Source organism: Myotis nattereri (genome assembly GCF_964212035.1).
Source record: "Myotis nattereri genome assembly, chromosome: 15".
Lineage (NCBI taxonomy): Eukaryota > Metazoa > Chordata > Mammalia > Chiroptera > Vespertilionidae > Myotis > Myotis nattereri.
The window spans coordinates 4,701,729-4,723,991 of NC_138090.1; the positions used below are offsets into that span (position 1 = coordinate 4,701,729).

The window sequence follows — 22,263 nt, forward strand, 5'->3', positions numbered from 1 at the left end:
GTCTTGGAATGTTGTCGCAGAAATCTCCAAGGTTTCCATGACTGTTGCCTACAGAAAAGGTCCCAACAGCAAGAAGATGGCCTCCATTTAATTTCTGCCTTCTCAGCAATCTCTCACGGAGCCATTTAGTTGCTAGAGCCTAATTCTCATCCAGAGCCGTAGCTGCAGAGCTGCAGAGCAGTCTGGGAAATGTAGTTTTAAACTCTATCCTCTGCAGCATAGGAAAGATTAGAAGGATGCCGAGTGCCAAGCCATATATCCACTCCCCTCTCTCTCAGAATATTTAAAATCATGTATCTTTACTTCTAAATCAGCATTTCATTCGCTGCCTAGCATAGCAACAAGCTCGGAGTAGACCCTCAGTAGATGTGTTGTTAATGACCTTGACTTCTTTGTTTCTCTGTATGGCACCACCTTGTTTTACAATCTCGGCACCGTGTTAGATCCCAGATCTCTCCACCTTAGTGTAGCTCTTGGTTCTCTTCCATTCCCATCATCTTCTCCCTGTTCAGGCGCAGCCCACGCCTGCCTCCTTGCCTGCCCCGCTGGCCGCCAGTCTTGGCTTTTTTAAACGCAAGCATATTACTAATACATTAGTGTTTAAAACACAAAACAGCCAATCACATAGCATGCCTCCCTGGTGTTCCTGTCCTTCTCAGAGCCTTTCGTGGCTCCTTATTTAGGACAGAACCTAGGCTACTAGCTTGGCTTTCAGGGTCTCCATCATCCGGGTCCACGCTCTCATTCCAATGTTACCTTTCAAGCCCCCCACCTCATTGAACCGAATTTTAGACAAAAGGTCTGATCCTGATGTCTGACAGTGTCCTGTCCTTTACACATCTTTAGCTTTCTTACCTTTTTTTTGCTTTGCTGCCTTTACAGCCTGTGTTTAATTTTCTACTTTCTTCTTCCCGTTAATTCATGCTCTTGGTCACATTGGTGCATGGATTTCTTTTTTCCTTCTCTCCTTTCTTCACACAATCCATAGCATTGTTTACTTGGCCATTTTTTTAAATTACCTGTATGGTTAGTTTTCTTTTTATGACTGTATGCCCTCTCTGTTTTATGTAGACAGTATCAATATTTGTCATGGATTTGACTGAGTCGTTGATTCTTCATGGTTTAGAGTTTGACTTGCTGGGGGAGAAGGGGATGGTCAACATGGGGCCGAAGCAATACTCCAGCTGTGTGATTTTTGCCCCTTTCATTTTTAGTGAAAGGACAAATTAACTGTTTGCTTAGAGCAAGCGAATGCTGTGTTCTGTGGATTTAGGGTGTGACGAGGGCCCTTGGCTGGCAGACCCCGGAGCTGAGCTCCTTGTCCCTGTGTGCGGAGGCTGGATGGGCTCTCCGACTGCCCCGCTACAGTGCCGTGTGCTTAAGGGCGGGTTGTGAAACAGCAATGGAATTTGTCTGTGGTTTCTTGCCAGAGAGGAGGAGGAGGAGGAAGAAAGGATTCTGAGTAAATCAGACATGCAAATTAGCAAGGCCCATGGGCCTCAAGTCCATGACACAATCGAGTCCAAAGACATTCTGCTTTTCGCTTGTGCAGGGTGTGTGTGAAAGGGCGGCCATTATGTATTTGCTTGAAGCCAGAATTCTCAACTTACTGGCTTCAGAATCCTTTTGTACTTACACTGCTAAAAAATGACGGAGGCGCCCCCACTCCCCCCCTCCAAAAAAAAACAACACACACACAACACAAACCTTTGTTTATATGGGCTGTATCTAGTGACATTTACCATATTAGGAAATAAAACGGAAGAATTGAAAACTCTTCATTAAGTCATTTAAAACACAGCAAAAAGAGTTGACCATATGTTAACAAATATTTTTGCAAAAAGTAACCATTTATCTCCAATAAAAAAAATATAGCAAGAAGAGTGGCCTCATTTTACATTTTGGGGAACCTCTCTAATATCTGGCTTTGTAGACAGTGGCGTCTTGTGCCCACTTTTGCATTCAGTTGTTGCAGCGTGTTGGTGTGGTTGAGGTATATGAGCAAAATGCGGCCTTACGTGGACACGAGTGGGAAAGGGGAGTATTTTAGCTGCTTCTTCAGCTCTTATATGTGCATCTTCTTCGCTATGACACCGAAGCTCGACCAGTCTTAGCTTCATGAAGGTCTAGTTGCCGTGTAGAGTCTGAAACCACATCAGCGACCTTTTCCTTCTCTGTGATATTTATTATCTATTGATCTATCATTGCACGTTGAGTGGATCTCTCACTCATGCAGGATCTTGTAGCGGCCTGCCTTTAGTCGCTTGGAAGATGATTAGTTCACTGAGTTAGATCTTTCAAAGGTGGACACAGTTCATGATCCAGTACCAAAAGCCACATTCCTCAGTATCACCGCTGACCTTACCAGAACAGTCGCTGAAGTATTAGGAGCCCGTACAGGGCGAGGTGGCGAGTACAGATTCTCCATATTTCTGAACTCTGACTTGAAAACTCAAGTTTTCCCACGGGCAGCCAATCTGGTCAGTTGAAGCGACTGGCCCACTTCATTAATTTTTGAGAACACATCTGCCAAATCCCAGAATTGGATTATCCCTATTTGTTGGTCAGTCATTTTCTCAAGTAAAAATGGAATTCCATGAGAAAGTGAGTACTCCAGTCCTGAACTCGATCTTCGAGACGATTGTTTTGCTTTGACGTTTATCAGAAGTACTTTGCGCACACTTCTCATTTTGTCCCACACACTAGTAAAGAGACAGCTACGTAACACCCAGGATTTAATAAAATTAACGATTTTTACTGCTTCATCAAGGACACTGACGGTTTTCTCCTTTTTATTGGAAGCTGGATGGCGAAGAATACAGTGGTTTGATTGGTGCCAACGCACCTGCCATTTTACCCACCATTCTTTTGAGCCATGGATCTGCATGTCAGCACAGTGAAAACAGCAGAAAATAGTATTAGGATGAAAATAGCGTTGCTCTGGCGGGTTCTGCGCTGAAGCCGTGCACTAGAGTAATTAGAAAGATCTGACCAGTTGGAAATGCGAAGGATGGAGTCAGAGTTTGGTTGGTTCTATGTCTCGGGCTCATTTCCTCTGCTCTGGAACTCTGGGTGAGGCAGCCCAGAGGGGAACAGCTCCCTCCTATTCGCGGCTTGCTCTCAGCCCAGGGCCTAATTCCTGGGACCTGATTTCTTTTTGCTTTTGGTGATTATTCATGTTTAAATTACACCAGTTGATTGTGGTCTTGTTTGTTAGAAAAAAAAAAATGAATGACCAGTGCTATTGGTGAGATGGCTGAGGTCGCCATGGGACTGCCTGCTTGGGACACTCGTGAATAGAGAGACTTCTCTAAAAAGAACCTATTTGGGGCAACATGTGAAAACTATTTCAGGCCGTCGGCCTCCCTCCCATGCTTTTGATTGTTTTATTAGTTGGTCGGCTGGCTTATATTTATTTTTTTACATTTGAAAGGTCACCTTCCTTCCGATTCTCGAATCCCTGCCGGGCTGTCCGGTCTCCCCCACCACAAGCATCACCCTTCTCTGGTGTGAATACTGCGGGACCAGAGGCCGCGACGAACCGACTGTGTAACAGGAGAATCCCAATTTTCCAGTTCCTTTTTTTTAACTTCTTGGGTGGTTGGGGCCCATTATTGAAACAATTATTACATTTACTCAAGAGTTTGTCTTTTCTGTTAAAAAAAAAAATTCCATCTAAGTGGCTCCCGGTGAAGAGGAGGAGGTTGTGTAACCCGAGTCCGCTCCTCGCCGTCTTTATTGTGGGAGAAGACTGACCCCTTTGTGCGGCGCTTGGCACGCAGAACCGGTTTTAATGGAGCAGGCAGCTCCTTTCATAGATCCATTCTCCATTGTGTTTGGAATCCGGTGCATTCCCGTTTACTCTGTACGCTCCGGGCGGCTTTGGAGGAATTGGGGGCAGGGGTGTCGGGGAGGTTTAGTCCTTTGGGGTCTGATGGGTAGTTTGATTCCCAGGCTGCTTCTTCGTGAATGTCCGCCAGGGAAGGCCATTTTCCCGAGTAAGTGCCTGTGCGGCCTCAGACACACTCCCAGGGGTTCTGTCTGTCCACATCCAGCCTCATGGGGACTCGGATGTGCCCTGGGCCTGTGGACTTACTTCTCTCCACTTCTGTGACGGCGATGTAGGCCAGGTCACCATTGTCCCTTGCCGGGGCTTCTGCACCCCCAAACTGGTCTCCCTGCTTCAACTTTTCACAGCCGCTCCCCCGCCTAATCCATTCCCTACACATCAGCTGCATGTTTTAAAAAGGTCAATCAACATTTTTTGTGTCACCTCCCTACCTGAGGCCCTTCAGTGACTGTGTCGCACGCACACAGAATGAAGTCCTGTGCTCTGGCTTCTGTGTATCCGAGAACTCATCCAGCCCCCCCACCTGCACTCCCCCCACCTGCACCCCCCCGCTTGCCCACTGTGCTGCAGGCACCCTGGCCTCCTCCCTGTCCCTGAAGCCACCAGGCTGGGTCTTCCTCAGGGCCTGCGTACCAGCCCTTCTTCCTGCCCGGAGCCCTCTGCCCAGATCTCTGCTGTGGGCCTGGCTTCTCCTGGGATGTGTCTTAACCTGCGCAGCCTGACCAGCCAGCCTCCAGCAGCCTCCCTCTATTCTGACATTCATTTTATATTCATTAAATCACTCGAGCCAGTCTAGAGTGAGGTTCTGATCGTCAGATTGTTTGGGTTTCAGCCTTGAGCCTGTAACTTATTGGCTGTGTGACTTTGGGCAAGTTACTTAACCTTTCTGAGCTTCAGTTTTCTCCTCTATGAAGTGGATATAATAACGTTATGTCCCTCTATTGTGAGAATTAAATAAGTTAATACTTATCTCCTATAATAGCTTCTGGCACATTATATAAGCTCAAGAACTGTTCACTATTGTTATTTTAAGGTGATTAGTATTATCACAAATTTCTTTTTTCTTCTTTGTATAGCTACTATCTCTTCCACCTAGAATATAATAAGCTTTATGAAGGAAGGAACCTTATCTAGTACATTCACAAATATACCCCTAGAGCCTATGGCAGTGTTTGATAAAAGTAGACCCTCATTAACAATTCATTTATTTTATTTATTTATTTATTTATTTAATATATTTTTATTGATTTCAGAGAGGAAGGGAAAGGAAGAGAGAGTTAGAAACATCAATGATGAGAGGGAATCATTGATCCCCTTCTTTTGATTTTTTACAGAGAGGAAGGGAGAGAGATAGAGAGTTAGAAACATCGATGAGAGAGAATCATCGATCAGCTGCCTCCTGCACGTCTCCTACTGGGGATATGCCCACAACCCAGGTACATGCCCTTGGCCGGAATCGAACCTGGGACCTCTCAGTCCGCAGGCCGACGCTCTATCCACTGAGCCAAACCGGTTTCGGCAACAATTCATTTAATATTAAAATATGAAATAGCATTATCCCTACTTGAGAAATTGTGTGATCAGGGTTCAGACAGGTAAGATAACTTACCCAAGGCCACAGCTACTAAATCACAGTCCCGGGATGTAGGTTGAATCCCGATCCCGCAAACTCAGGTTCTTCCTATTGCACCGCAGTGTCCAGGTGGAATTTCTGTACCGCAGACTGGCAGGTCTGACCGGCGATTTTTAGGTTGCCTCTTTATGTAAATCCCGAGATGACTCAGGAAATGGAAACAGCCATTCGGGTCAATGTGAGAGGTCCAGGCCAAGAACTAGCCCCGGAGGAAAGCAAGTTCAGAAAGCGAGATGTACACAAACCCACCGAATGCAAGGGGTGGCCTGGGGGTTGGGCTGCCTGAGAGATTCCTGTGCTCACTGCTTCGGAATGGAAAGGGTGGCTGACGTCAGAAACCCCTCGTGGGGACCGCTGTCCTCCTGGCCCCTTACTCTCCTGGGTGGAGGCAGAAGTGGAGGCATTGACATGTTCTCTCCTGCTGCTCCTAGGAAGTAGGAGGCTCGAGTCTGTCTTTAATGTAACGGCCCCTGGTCCCTGGGGCTCCACAGACTCAGTCTTTTAAACAGCCCCCTTCCCCCCCCCCATTTTTTTTGTAAGCAATGAAGAGTATGAGAGCTCATGGCACAGAGGGAAAAATGAAGGCTTTGGAGGTGGACAGGACAGGGTTCACATTTCCGCCGTGCCGCTTGGCTGCGCCTTAGCACTTAACGTCTTCAAACCTGCTTCCTGATCGATAGAGGTGGGATTTGTATGAAAAGAAGAAGTGAGATGTTGCCGGAAGTGCCTCGTGTAGTGTCTCCAATTTGGATCATTGCCCCTTTTGAGAATTTACTAAAAGCGATGGGCGCTCTCCCCAGAAACATGCCCGTACACTCAGAATGCGGCCTTTCATTCTGTGGGGTTAATGGAACCTCTGACACCCAGGTGAGGCTCTGCCCTGGACCAGGGTCCTTATGAGAGGAGCGTGTGTGTGTGTGTGTGTGTGTGTGTGTGTGGGGGTGGGTGTGTGTGTGTGCGCGCGCGCGTGTGCGCACTTCCTTTCTTAGGAGCTAGACTAGTGCTTGGCTCCCTGCAGTCTCTTATGAATATTTGTTGAATGAGGGAATTGAACTAATTTCTGGATTCCTTAGTCACCTTGAACTTGATCTTTGGTTTCCTTTGCCCTGGGGCCTGCGGGACCGAGCCAGCTCCATACATAGCTCAGTGTGGGCACGCCCGGGCCATTGCAGCGTGGCACACAGCTCAGCCTGTGGTTTGCCATGGGAAAACCGGAGAGGTGGTCGCATGAACTGCCTGGGAAGTGGTTTCTGTTGATCGTAATCGAGGGATGGGAGGGGAGCTCAGAGCATTTGGACGCTAGATTGGGCATGACCATCCCAGGGTGTGAAATTTTGCTGATGCCTCCTTACTAATCTATAATAATAAAAGCATAATATGCAAATCGACCGAGCAGACGACCTTCTGGACGAAGCCGGGCTGGGAGGGCCGAGGCAGCTGGGGCTGTGAAGGCCTACTCTCGCACGATTTCCGTGCATCGGGCCTCTAGTAGAATATAAACATCTTAGGGCTAGAGAGAGTCTTAGGGATCATTTAATCTAATTCCTTCAGATCGATTAATTAGTTCAAGGTCACTCCATGGCTAGAGTGGCAGAGCTCAGGGCATGGGACTCTCAACCTCTGCCCCCATCCAGCCCCCAGCAAGTGAATCTTCTCCAGCTCCCGGGAAACCAGGAATTTCCACTGACTTCTGTGTGGTTTAACGGCCTTTGAGACCAAATGCAGCCATTTTAATGCTGAATAGCATCACTGTGTGAAGCTGGCTTATTTATTAATGTTTCTTCCCTGTCTTTTCCTCCAGCCTTTCTAAGTGTAAACCCCACATGGTCAGGAATCTTATTTAAGTCCATGCCCCTAGAGCAGTGATGGCGAACCTTTTGAGCTTGGCGTGTCAGCATTTCGAAAAACCCTAACTTAACTCTGGTGCCATGTCACATGTAGAAATTTTTTGATATTTGCAACCATAGTAAAACAAAGACTTCTATTTTTGATATTTGTTTTATATATTTAAATGCCATTTAACAAAGAAAAATCAACCAAAAAAATGAGTTCATAGGTTCGCCATCACTGCCCTAGAGCCTTCTTCATAGAAGGTGTGTAATAGGTTTTGGTTGAATGAATGAATGAATGAATGAATGAGGAGTTTCCCTGGCAGTTGTCTTAATAGTGTCCGAAGAGTTGGGATCTCACCTCTTTTTTAAAGTGTTTGCACTTTAGCAAACACTGATTGAACCTACCGTACATCAGACATGATTCCAGGCACAGAAATGAATGGGATAAGCCGCCCAGCTTCAAAGTAGTCATCGTGTAAACACAGGAGCAGCTTGCCAGATGTGGCCCGCGGTTTTTTCCCCTTTAATTTGAATGCATGCTGACTTACTTCCTGTGCCTTTCCTCCACCTGCTTTGCTCATTTAACGTCCTACCTTCTGATGGTCTTGGAGTTTAGGTTTTAGGTTTTAGATACACCAACGTTGCAGGTTCGATCCCCAGTCAGGTCACACACAGGAATCAGCCAATGAATGCATAAATAGGTGAGACAACAGATCGATGTTTTTCTCTCTCTCTCCCTCCCTCCCTCCCTCTTCCTAAAATAAAAAAAATAAAAAAATTGAATAATAATAAAAATAGAAGCAGTTAACTCCATAGGCAGGTGGAGTGAGGGGCCAAATCTACCTAGACACCTCTGCTTTCTAGGTGAGTATTGAGCATGAGTACTTCGTCTTAGAACCTGGACCTAATACTCTACTTCAACGGCCTCTTCTTCCTCAAAGGGGTTTATGTGTTGTGTGGTTTTTCAGTTCCTACGTCTGTTCAAGGGAACTCTGCACATTCCAGTAGTCCTGTCTAAATACATGAACTGTGAAAACTCCCTGAAATCATGCAGAAGATGAGTGTGAAACATCAAATAAACGAGGCCCGAACTGGTCATCGCCCCATTCACCCCTTCCTGTATCTTCCTGGGTGTGGGTCAGCTCTTAAAAAAAAAATATATATATATATATATATATATATTTGATTTCAGAGAGGAAGGGAGAGGGAGAGAGAGATAGAAACAATGATGAGAGAGAATCATTGATCAGCTGCCTCCTGCAGGCCCCCACTGGGGGTTGAGCCTGCATGTGTCCTGACCGGGAATCTAATCGTGACCTCCTGGTTCATAGGTTGACACTCAGCCACTGAGCCTTGCCGGCTGGGCTGGGTCAGCTCTTTGACAGACTCTGGCATGTGATGTGAGTGTGGCTCGCTTACACGTGACTTCCAGGAGACTTCTTTGTGGAACAAGGGGCAGGGATTTGTGGTTTCCCAGGATTGCCCTCCCTTGACTTGGCAGGGAGGCAGACAGGCATCCCTCAGCAGACCTGAAAGTAGGTGAGCTGTCAAGGTGTCGCTGGTGATAGGCTCCTCTGGGCGGGACTCAGGGCGCCCCACCAGCAAAATGGATGGGAGGCCTAAATGATCTCACCTTTAGGCTTTCCTTATAATAATCGCCCCAAGTGCTAAATGGGTGTGACAGACCTAACAGGTAATTGCCAAGTGGAGTTCATTACCAGCCATTGACTAGATAAGTGATGTTCCTTATGTTAAAAAAACAAAACCAAACTAAAGGGGAAAAAGTTAGACTATATTTAGAGTTAGGATTCAGAGACTGCAGATCCCTTCACACAGATTAAAACTGTTTCAAAGCTGTCGGTCAGCTCAGTTCAGTTACCTTTCTCGAGGTGGGGGGGTGCAGAGTGAGGAGCAGTGGGGAGGGGTCGAGGTTCAGGAGAAACTGTAAGAGAGGTTAGGATTGGTCAGCAACATTTTAAAAAAATACATTTTTATTAATTTCAGAGAGGAAGGGAGAGCGAGAGATAGAAACATCAATGATGAGGGAGAATTCTTAATTGGCTGCCTTCTGCACGCCCCACACAGGGAATTGAGACCACAACTCAGGCATGTGCCCTGACCTCCCGGTTCATAGGTCAAAACTGCATCAGGAGTAAACTGTACGGATTCCTCAGTTTAGGAAATTATAATCTGATGGGTCATCTTTTACATTCTTTTTTAAAAAAATATATTTTTATTGATTTCAGAGAGGAAGGGAGAGTGTGACAGAGGTAGAAACATCAATGATGAGAGAGAATCATTGATTGGCCGTCTCCTGCATTTCCCCCCATTGGGGAATGAGTCCACACCCCAGGCATGTGCCCTGACCTGGAATCGAACTGTGACCTCCTGGTTCATAGGTCGATGTTCAACCACTGAGCCACGCAGGCCCTGCCCGATTTAATTCTTAACTAAAGTTTTAAGTTCTTTCATCTTTGCTCTTTCTTTATTCTTGACCTCCTGTCCTGTTTACCTCTTTGGCTACGTGCTGTTCTACTTTTGATATGAAAATTGACCTTATTCATGACCAACCTCTGTCTCCAATTCTCCTTCTTCTTGGAAAATCCTCGGTACTGGCTGCCTCCTTACCCTCAAGGGGAGCAGGGAGACCCTGGGCCTGTGTCTCCGACTTGGACTTGCACCGTGTTGTATCAGTAAGTGTGCAAATGCATCATGTTCATTGTATTTTCCCATTCAAGCATATTGTGTCAGTAATAAGAACCAGGTGTTTGAGTAAATTAATCACATGCCAAATTTCATTTTGGAAATGCAGTATTGTAGTTTAAGACTGTAGCACATTTGCAAAGCTGTGATATACTGCAGCGATGAAAGCTTTATAAAATTCATTTTAACCCTGCACCGTTCATTATTACCTGTGTTTTGTGTATATGTGTGTGCTCATTTACATACATACAGCTATATGAGTATGTGTGTGTGTGTGTATACACACACACACACACACACACACACACACACTAGAGGCCTGATGCATGAAAATTCGTGCAAGAGTAGGCCTTCCTTCCCCCAGCTGCCGGCACCAGCTTCCCTCCGGCCCGGGGTGCTTTCCTCTGGCCGCCGGCAGGCAACCAGGACCTGGGCTGCTTCACTCCTGCCTCAGCTTTGTCTGGAAGGACGGCTGGAAGGACGTTCGGTCTAATTAGCATGTTACCCTTTTATTAGTATAGATATTCACTGACATACATAAAAAAGTAGAGATATTCTCTGAGCAAGGACTGTGTGCCAGGTTTTAGCCTGCATTGGATTTCATGGATGAGAGAGAGACCCTGGAAATGGAACCCTTGGCATAACCTAGTGTATAATCTAACCAGCAGGCAGAGCTGTAATGACCTGCAACACGAGCTTGAGATCTACCAACTACTCGGAGGACACAGGCAGAAGCATTTACCCCTAACGAGCGGGGTTTTCTCCAAGAGCAACAAGTCCCGCCCGTGTGTGCAGAGCTGTCCCGGAGCCCGCAGACTCTGTGGCTTACACTTGATGTGAGTGACGTGCCCCTGCACTGTCAGCCTAGAAAACCTTGCCGCTGCCCTTGGCCTGTGATGAAGGCTTCCTGGCCTTGAAGCTCGGGAAGGCGCTCCTTTCCGATGGGGCCATCGTTAACGTCCTTCCGGTCCGAGTCCACGATGCCAGAAAAGCACATGCGGTCACTGTCTTTGGGGAGCAGTATGCGGCCTCAGACACAGAGTCAGGTCCTCTGCCGTTAGAACTCACATGTCAGCTGCATGTGTGTGTTTTGGGTCTGTTCTCCCTAAACTTTCTGAATTTTTTTATTTCTTTCAGATTCTTCTTCTTTTTTCTTTGTGACCTTCACACATAATGTCTGGAATGCATTTAAAAAACAACTGTGGTAAAACTCAGATAACATAAAATTTACCACCTTAACCACTGTCAGTGTGCATTTCAGTGGCATCAAGTACATTCATGTTGTCACGCCTCTCTTTGCTTCCTGTATCATAGCACCAGCTCCACCACCCATCTCCAGAACGTTTTAACCCCACACTGAAACTCTGTCCCCATGAAACACGAACTCCCCCAGCCTCCCCCTTTCCGCCCCCGGCAACCACCGTTCTACTTTCTGTGAACTGGACTATACTCGTTCCCGGACTTTGCAGATAAAAACGTGAGGCCAGCTCCCAGTGCTGCCATTGACTAGCTCTGTGATCTTGACCAGGCGTCTGATCTAAGTCTTGGTTTTCACTTCATCACAGTGGGGAGAATGATGTCTCCCTTATCCTCCTAGGATTTTTGTAGCGATTAAAAGAGTTAGCCATAGATGAAAGTGCCTGTTCCAGCCTGCCAGCAGGAATGAAATGGGCGAGGAAAGCAGGGGGACAGGACTCCAGCGCGAGCCTGGCTGGCGATGACATTAACTTAAGATGAAAAACAGGAGAAACAGACTTCAGGAAGTCGGGGAAGGAAAATGTTAACTTTGATTCTGGGCTTTCTGAATCTCCTGGGCTGGTGGGAACTTGCATGTAATATCCTGGAGACCGTTTTAAGGGTGGGTTTGGGCTGGAGATGAGGATTTTTTGAGTGTTCTCTGCAAGGAACTCATTTTGAGAAGATGAGATTGCCTGAAGGAAGCAAGTTATCTGAAGCGAGAAAAGGAAGAAGGGTGGGAAATGTCTGCCATTCGGGGCAGAGGAAGAAAGATCTGAAACAGACTGAGGAGGAGGGAGCAGAGGCTAGAGGCTGGAAGGGAGAGGGTGCCATAGAAACCGAGGGCAGCCCTAGCTGGTGTGGCTCAGTGGGTAGAACATAGGCCTGCGGACTGAAGAATCCCAGGTTCGTTTCCCGGTCAGGGCACATGCCCCAGTGTGGGCTTGATCCCCAGTGTGGGGTGTGCAGGAGGCTGCCGACCAATGATTCTCGCTCATTATTGATGTTTCTGTCTCTCCCTCTCCTTTCCTCTCTGAAATCAATTTTAAAAAAAGAAAGAAAAGAAACCGAGGGCAAAGAGTGTACTGAGATAGACGCAGGTACCTGTTCCCAGGGCTTCCCAGACGACCAAAGGGCTGGAGCTGCGTTTTGGCAGATAGAGTTGGTCGTTGACTTTGAGTACAATGGCAGTGGGAGAAGCCAGAGCATAGTAGGGTCAGGGCAAAAAAGGACAGTAGGAATTCTGGGCATTTATCTTAAATTGTTCTTCAGGGAGTTTGGTTGGGAAAGAAAGGACGCAGTGGGATGGTAGTAGCTAGAGTGGGAAAATCCAAGGAAGCCCTTAAATAATGAATCGGTTAGTTAATTAATTTTAAGGAGGCACAGTTATTTTTAAAGTCTGATATAACAGCATAAGAGACCAAGAGAGCAGACCTACGGAGAGGAAGAGGTTGCTCGGTGATGTCGAGAACGGTGATGACCCTCAGGAAGACAGGAAGGAACGGGACCACGAGGGCAGACACATTGCTAGTCTTTTTAGCCTATTTTAAAGCTTTTACTAACACCCTTGCTGGGGAAACCGAGGCACAGGGAGGTTAAGGAACTTACTCAAGTAACCTACTCCACGGCTAGTGATTAGCAGAGGCAGGATTTGAGCCTATAAAGTCTGATTCTGGAGCTGAAGCTCTTAACCATGATTTTAGGCTGTGCCGTCGCATCTTGCTGCCTAGCAGTTGGAGGCCACTTAGAGAGATAGCTGTGTTTTCCAGGGTAACGAGATGACGCACCTGACGGTTTGGTTCGGTTGCAAGCGTCGGTGCTTTGCGGAAGAATACATCCATTAGAATGATCACTCACTGTTTATCGGACAAGCCAGCGTGCCTGAGCTGTCATTAGCGATCTAAGTAGGAGAGGGAGCGCGAGAACATAAAATGCACACATTGGACTAGGGCTCCGCACCCGCTGATGAAGCAGGGAGCTCTCCTCGGCGCCCCAATCAAGAAAGTTCGATGACAGAGCGTGCGTGTGGACTTTCTGGAATCCTGCGAATGAGTAAGTGAAAACCAACAAGCAATACCTACTCGGTATTGTAAACCCCTGGAATAGTTACCAAGTCCCTTACTCTTCCAGGCATTTTTCTTTAACTTTCATGGCGGCTGGACAAAGGGAACGGCTGAAGTCGCTGTGTCTGCCGCAGAGGGATTTTTTTCTTGTTTTCAAAGTAACCTCTCCGGCCTCGTGTAAGTCACGGGGGGCCACCCAAGGGCGTATTAACATGTGATCGCGCAGCGGTAGAGAGCGGAGGCGTGGACGGTCGCGGAGGTCGCTTACTGATGTCATTCCGCTCCCTGGCGGACATCCCCTTTCCCGCGGCACGTTGTCTGGTCAGGTTTAATGGTTCAAGCTTTTTAAAATGACAGAGGATTCAGAGATGCTCCTGGTCTCGAGTGTTACTATTTCCCATCAGCCTGCGAGCGGGAAAGTGCCCGGTTCCGTCACGCTCATGCCAAGCTGGGCCAGACCCCTGGTGGGATCTCCAGGCGCTGACCCCTGGCCTCCGAGCAGACCAAGCAGATGTGAAATTACAAGGCGGGGCGGTCCCTGAAGACTGACCTACGGCTGGGAGAATTGGAATTATTTTTCATCTAAATGGGTGTGGCCAAGAGGAGAGTTTTTTTCTCTTCTCTTGGAAATGCAGGGGATGCGTTATTAGGTCCTTGGAGCTGGAATGTAGGAGCAGTAGCACTGAAGGAGGTGTTTTGTTTGTTTTTTTTAAATTCTTTATTGTTGAAAGTTTTACTTGTCTCCCTTTTCCCCCATTGGCCTCTCCCTGCCCGCCGCACCCCGTACCTCCCTCCCCGCCACATGCCCCAACCTCCCTATTGTCTGTGTCCATTGCTCATGCTCATATGAATGGACACAGGTCCTTTGGTTGAGTTTTTACCCACCCCACCCCTTCCCTCTGAGGTTTGAGGGTCTGTTCGATGCTTCTGTGTCTGTGGATCTATTTTCTGTTCATCAGTTTATGTGGTTCATTATATTCCACAAATAAGGGAGGTCATGTGATATTTATCTCCCTCCAACTGGCTTATTTCGCTTAGCATAATGCTCTCCATTCTGCGTTATTAGATCCTTGGAGCTGGAGTGTAGGAGCAGTAGCACTGAAGGAGTTTTAATTAACCTGTTATCTCTCTTTTATGGTCTGGAATGGTATTTCCCTTCTCTGGTATCCATTTACAATATCACGGGTCTTATGATCTTGAAGAGGAATCTTGGGTAAGTGGTTATCTCTGCTTTCAGTCAAATACTTGGAAGTGGCTCAAGGACATTCTAGTTTACAAGGCTCCAAATGAAGTGAGAAGAAGTTAGAAGTGTTCCAAGTCATTATCCCTGAGTAAGGAAGCCAACATTTTGTTTTGTTAAAGGCACATGTTGCTTTGGTACCAATGCTACGGTCTTCAGATGGGGGGACCATCCTTCCCCCAGTGTGTCAGTCCTTCCCACAACCAACCCTTAGCCTTTATTTCTTTTGAGATCCTGTTTAGCTGCTTTCCATCATAGATACTTTTTCAGGAAACTTTCTTTTCCTTTTGAAACGTGGATGACTGCATTCTTTAAATTTGATGATTGTAGGTGGGAACTCAATATCAAGTTGGTGAGACAAATAGTGTTTGATATTCAGATTATTACATGAAGAGCTCAAGTATATATTCTGTACCTGTGGTTTTACTTATTTTAAAAACATTTACCTTGAAAGAGTAATATATGAGGTCATGGAATGCCACGGCCAACTTTGTGGAGTATTTGGGAAAGTATGAATTATAGTGAAAGGTGCTGTCTTAGGGAGGACGCGTTGTAAGTGCTGGAATATTTAATGTTACAGGTGGATGCAAGAGAGGGGAACTCCATTAGGAATGAATGAATTTGTTGGAAAGTTGATCGTAATAAAAGAAGGAAAGAGAAGTGAAGAGAATTCTAATCAACTTGCATGAAACTCACATTCCTTGTCTTTACATGGATGCAAAGTATAGGCTCTTAGATTTAAAACAGGATAAGATAAATACCCCAGCAAGAAAAAAGAAAAATGGACAGAGGACAGGAACAGGAATTTCACAAAAGCGCTACTGCAAATGGCAGTTAACATATGAAGTTACTCAAGACCTGATAAGCAATCAAAGAGGTGTAGATTAGAGTGAGCCTGTTTTTTATTTATCTATCCACTTGCCGAAGATTGAAGAGCTTGATAATAACTGGAGTGTGAGTATGTGAAGAAGTGGGCATTGTCTGCCGATGGACAGGGAGTGGGTATGTTTCCCTGGAGGGCAATTTCACAATGTGAGCCAAGAGTCAATAGAGCAAACCTTTCCACCTCGTGAATCTCTTGCTGAGAATTTTTATCACAAAGAAATCACCTGTGCCTTCTTGTTAGATGGTAAGCTCACAGTTTGTATATACCTTCTGCTCCAAACACACCTATCAGGGACAGATAACTCATTAAAAGAATAAAAGAGAAGGAAGGAGTCACACCTGGGCTTATAGACAAGGTGTCCTTGTGGACTGAAAAGAGAAGCAGGGATGGGCTGGGTTGAAAGGATGGTCCTGCAAGGGCTCCCAGAGTGGAAGCAAAACGTAGCCACTGTGAGTTCAGGTCCCGTGAGGTAGAAGGGACTAAACGTTTCTCCCTGGAGATGGGCTAGAACCAAGCTAGCTGTTTGTGAAGCCGGGGCGGAGGGGAAGTTGTACTTCTCACCAAAGAGACAGAAAAGACCACCAGGTCTCGGAAATAGCTTGTATGTGGAGATAAGGGTTTTGAGGGGCGGGATAAGATAGGTAAACCTTCAAGAATAGAAACTGAATTAGTCTGATTGACTGTGGGGGAGAGATTGTGAGGCTCGAATCACCATTTAACGTAAAGGCTTGGTCCAGGACGGGGGTATAGGGATCCCGGTGGAGGCCGCTGCTGAACCACTATGAGGAAAAAGGTGAGGTTAGATGGAGGGAGAGAGGAAGGAGGGGAAAAAGCAAAGGCAAAAAAGTCCACTCAGGATGAGCCTTCAGAACAAAATGCCAAAGAACTTGGAAGAAAATAAATGCTAGTAAAGATAGCAAACACAATCAGTAATGAGAACAAAGGATCGACGTAGCTGAGATTAATTTTATAGAGAGGCCAGTCAAAGACTAAAGCATGTTCAGGAAATTCAAAGGGGTAAGTAAAGACGTCCTGCTGATGAAAGTGAGATTTAAAAATGCTCCAAAATATGTATATCATAGAAATAATAAACTTACTAGATGGTATGAGCTTTAGACCTAACAATTAAAAAGAGAATTGATGAATTGGAAGAGAATACTGAGGAATTCAGCCAGGATGTAGAAAAAAAAAAAGATAAAAGATTTAAAAAGAGGATCGAGAGAGTTGAGAGGTTCCAACATATGACTAACAGGAATTCCAGCAAAAAGAATGAAGGTAATGATGGGGAAGAAAAATCTGAGGAGCTAAGAGTTGAAAATTTTCCTTACTTAAAAAAAGACACGAGTCCTCAAATACTTTGAGTAATACCATCTGTTGATACTATGGAATATAAGGGATATAAAGGAAAAAAATTCTTAGTAGACTCAAGATTTAACAACACATTATCTGTAAAAGAAAGGTTCTTATTACTAACAACAGATACTAGAAGATGGGAATAAAATCCTCAAAATGCTAAGGGAAGATTACAGTTCATTTTAATTTTTAAAACCCAGGTAGTCTTTGATTCAAGAGTGAGAAAAAAATGTAGATATTTTCAGTGATAAAAAAAAGACTAGGATAGTTACCATCCATAGACTGTCTAGGAAAACTTAAAAGTTGTAATTTAGTAAGAAGAAAAGTGAGCCCAGAATGCAGGTTTTTATTATAAGAAACAAGGATGAGCATAGAAATTGATGAAATGCGTTGGCAAATGCACTTAATTATGGGTTTAAAATGCTACATTTTTTTTTTTTTTTGGTTTTAAAATGAATACAAAACTAAAACAGTAACTAAAATGAGAATGTGAGAAGGAGGAGGTAAGCCATGTGTGATACAATGTTAGGGACTCAAAAGAACACACACTATTGGTATTACTGGTGTCTAAGAATAATAACAATATGATACATTTAAGAACTTAGATGGATTGGATACCTATCTAGAAAAACATATATAACTTAAATTGCCTTAAGAAGTAGTAAAAAGTCTGGCTAAAGCAATGAAAAAACCGGAATGACATTTTTAAAAGTCTATGTCCTACGTGCCAACAGGTCCAATTTTGCTGGCAAGATGTACCATATTTAGGTAATGCTCACTTTTGCCATTCCCTGATTTAGAACAATTTTATTGGTGTAATTGACATACCATAAACTGTACATGTTTAATTTGTACAACTTGTTAAGTTTTGACATGTGTATGTACTTGTAAAACCACCATAAAAATCAAGGTACCTCCCATATTCATTACACCAGGTAGTTTCTCTGTGCCTCTTACTAATACTTCCCTCTTCCTCCAACCCTGGCCCCAGGCAACCACCAATTGCTGTTTGTCACTGTTGATTAATTTGCATTTTCTAGAATTTTGCTAATACGGAATAAAACAGTAGGCACTCTTTGTTTTGGCCTGTCTTCTTTCTCCTAGAATAGAGATTTTGAAATCCATTCATATGGTTGTATATACCCACAATTCTTTCCTTTTTATTCTTGAGTAGTGACTTTTTGGGTGCTATACTACGATTTCTTTTTAATTTAATTTTTCAATATGCTACGAATTTTTATTTATTTATTCATTTGATGGATATCTGGGTTGTTTCCAGTGTTGGCAATTACAAATACAGCTACTGTGAACATTTATGTACACATTTTTGTACAGATATAAGCTGCCATGTTGCAGGTACATGTCTGAACTCTTTGAGAAGTTGGCAGATAGTCTTCGAAAGTGGTTGGACCACTTTATTTTCGTGAGAGCAGTGCTTCAGAGTTCTGGCTTTGAGAGTTTTGAGAATAGAAGTTCTTGATGAAGTTTATCACTGGTTTTTCTTTTATGGATTATGTTTTTGGTTTCATATCTAAGAAAAATTTGCCTTGCCTAACCTAAAGACTCAAAAGAATTTCCCATTTTCTTCTACTAATATTTTAATTTAGCTGTTATATTTACATTTATTTTTAGGTTTTGCATTGATATATTTATTCATTTAGAGTTAATTTTTATATATGGTACAAGATGTGGATTAAATTAAAAAAAATATGAATATCTAATTCTTCAAGTAGTATTTGTTGAAAAAAATTTCTTTCTCCATTGAATTAACTTTGAATCTTTGTCAAAAATCAATTGACCACAAATAAGTGGGCCGATTTTTGGATTCTCTGGTATTCATTTATATATTTGTCTACTTTTATGCCAGTACCACACTTGTCTTGATTTCTGTTGTTTTAATTAGTGAAGTCCTTCAACGTATTCTTCTGTTCCAAAGTTGTTTGGCCATTTCAGGTCTTGGCATTTTTATGAGAATTTCAGTAGTGTGCCAATTTTTACAAAAGAGCCTGCAGGGATCTTGGACTGGGACTGCATCAGTTTGGGGACAATTTGACCTTGAGTCTTCAGATCTATGAAGATAATCTTTTCATTTACTTAGAACTTCTTTCAGTTCTTTCAGCAATGTTTTATTGGAATTTTTAAAAATACTAGACTGGAAAATCTTTTGTTAGGTTTATCCCTAAGTACTTTATCATTTTTGATGTTATTGTTTATGGTGTTATTGAAAAAGCTTAATTTCAGATAGTTGGTTGCTGGTATGTAGAAATACCTGATTTTTGTATATTGACCTTGCAACCTTGCTGTCCTTGCTGTAGATTGTATCCTGCAACCTTGCTGAAAGTATTAGTTCTAAATGTTTTTTTGTAGATTCTGTAGGATTTTCTCTACAGGTACTTATAGCATATGCAAATAAAGACAGGGTTTTTTTTGTTTGTTTTGCTTTTAATCCTCACCCCGGGGATATGTGTTTTTATTAATTTTTTTTTTTTTTTTTTTTTTTATAGCGAGAAGAAGGCGGGAGAGAAAGAGAGAGAGAGAGAAACCCTGATGTGAGAGAGGAAGGTCGATCAGTTGCCTCCCTATGCACCCCGACTGGGGAGCGAACTCACAATCTAGGTATGCACCCTGACTGGGAATCGAACCCACAACCGTTTGATGTATGGAATGACACTCCAACTGAGGCACCCAGCCAGGGCTAAAGACAGTTTTATCTATTCTGTATTTCTCCTAGTCTAGATGCCTTTTACTTCTTTTTTCTGGCCATATTACACTGCCTAGAACCTTCAGTACAATCTGTTTTTTTTTAAAATCTTTATTGTTGAAAGTGTTACAGATGTCTCAGATTTTTTCCCCCAGTGACCCTCTCCATCCTGCTTCTGCCTTTGCTCTTAAGTAGTCTTGCTCCGAGGGGTGATAGCAGGCACCGTTGCCTTTTTCCTGATCATGCGATGAACTCTTGGAGGCTCTCACCACTTGGTCTGATGTTAGCTGTGTGGTTTCCACAGGCTTGTTTATCAGGGTGAAGAGCTTCTCCAGGCCTGACGTTGGGTACTGACTCATGTTCTTACTGCAGGAATTATTGACCCTGTGGCTTTTCTCTCTGAGCCTGATAATATGAAAAATTCTGTCGATGTTCAACTGTTAAAACCACCCTGGCATTTCTGGGATAATACCCGGTCATGATGTATTATCCTCTTTCTGTGTTGTTGGATTGCATTGGCTAAGATTTTATTAATAGCTTGTGTACTCATATTCCCAAGGGGATATTGGTCTGTAATTCTGTTGTGATAATTCTGCTTGGTTTGGGGATTGCATTTCATTCATTTTCTGCAGGAGTTTATGTAGATGGATATTTCTTTCTGAAATGGTTGGTAGGATTCCATAGTGAAGGTTCTGTGCTTGGAGTTTTCTTTGTGGGTAGTTTTTAAGATACAAATTCAATTTCATTTTTGGATAGAGGGCTATTCAGATTATCTTTTTCTTGAGATAATTTGTATCTTCCAGGAGGTTTTCTGTTTTGTCCAAGTTCAAAAATGTATTGCTATAAAGTTCATAATATCTCCTGTTATGCTTTCAGTTGGTATATTGAGGCTTCAGTGCGTTTTTTTCCTTATCAATCTGGCCAGAGATTTTACATTTCTCCAGGAGCTAGCTTCTGGCTTCATTGATTTTCTTTTCTGCTTTCTATTTTATTGATTCCTACGCAGCTCTTTTATAATTTTCTTTCACCTGCTTGCTTTGGATTTCATTTGCTCTTCTTTTTTCATTTTCTTCAGGTGGAAGCAGAGGTCATTGATTTGAAATCATTTTTCTTGTTAATACAGGCATTAGAGTTACAAATTTCCCTGTAAATATTGCTCTAGCTGCAACCTAGACAATTTTTAAATGTTTCGTTTTCATTTTTATTCATTTTAAAACTTTTCTAATTTCTTGTTTGGTTTCTCCTTGGACCAAATATTTGGGGAGTTTTGAGATATATTTCTCTTTTCGATATTTAATTCGATTTTGTTAGAGGACATCCTCCCCCACCCCCAGCTTCACTGAGATAGAATCAACATGTAACATTGTTTACGTGGAAGGTCTAAAATGTGATGCTTAGACACATGTGTATGTGTCGGGGAACGATGCCCACACCTCCATCCTCGCACACAGGTCATGGGTTTTCCTTCCTGTCTCGTGTCTGTGTCCCCGCTGCCTGCCGGAGCTGTGGAGGTGGGCACAGGCCGCCTGGGAGGGACTCCACACGCTCCGCCTGCCCGCGGGAGGTCCGAGGCTTGAATCTTCTCTGGCTTTACGTGTGGCATCCGCGAGCAGCTTGACGTATTTGACACAAGTGTGACGGCGAGGCCGTGTGAGCAGAGCAGTGTGCCGTGGGGCCGGCTGTGTGGGTTTATCTGGACACCAGGCCGGGGAGCCGGAGCTGGCAGCCAAACACGAGGGCCTTCTACCTCCACTCCCCGGTGCCTTTCCACGTGGTGTGTCTTTGCCAGCTGGTGGGCATTGGGCACAAAGAAATGGTCCGAGCTGTTTTCCCCCTCTTCACTGTATAGTCTGTGATGGCTCCCCCCCCTGCGCTCCCCCTCCCCCCAATATTTCATTGTATCTCACAGGGTATGCACTTTCTAAGACTAAGTCCAAAATCATCTTTATCTGCATGTCATGTTAAGAATGAATGGGTCATACGTCTGAGTTGCTATTAGGTAATATGCTGAATAGGCCATATGTTCACGTAGTTCAAAGCCAAGGCACTATAAAACGGAATAGTTTGAATGGTCTCGCTCCACGCCTGTCCCCTTTCTCCATCCCCCACCTCCGCCCCTACAGATCAGTCACCACCTGAATAGCTTGTCACTGTCCTTGATGTTCCTGTAGCCACATTCAAGCAGGGGTTCTGTCCCTCGCCTCACTGCCCAGTAAACCCCGGAGAGCTTTTCTCTCCCTAACAGGAGCTTCCTGGTCCTCCTTTATTCTCTCCCTGCATTTGACCATGCGGATGTACATGTTTTGTTTAACCATCCTCTATGGACAGACGCTTGAATTGTTTCTCATCTTTTTGTTGAATCAACGTATAATTCACCTGCCGTAAAACCCACCCTTTACGAGTGCACACGGAAGTGGTTTTTAGAGTGTTTCCAAGCTTCCCTTCTACCAGCAGCGATCCGGGGAGTGACTTGTGCGTACATTCTCCCGAACACAGTACGAGTCTCTGTACCAGAAACACACCCCAAGAAGTAGGATTTCTGGGGCAAAGGGAACGTGCGCTTGAACGTTGATGGGAGCGGTACTGTGTGCACCCCCGAGAATGGGAGGAGGGCTCGTTTCCCCATGGCCGTGCCCGTGACTGTGCCTTTTTATAAGGCAGCCTTGATTTTGAAGAAACGCGGGATGTTCATGAGCTACCAGTGTCAGCCGCTGTTGATTCCTGATCCATTTCACCAGAAGTAAATGTGACCAGAAGTTCTTTTTA

The 22,263-nt window shown here is 44.4% G+C and overlaps 1 protein-coding gene across 6 annotated transcripts in view; it reads left to right on the forward strand.

The window, feature by feature from the left end:
* Positions 1-22,263, forward strand: part of FTO (FTO alpha-ketoglutarate dependent dioxygenase) — a 442,045-nt gene that overhangs the window by 42,982 nt on the left and 376,800 nt on the right. The window lies entirely within an intron of this gene.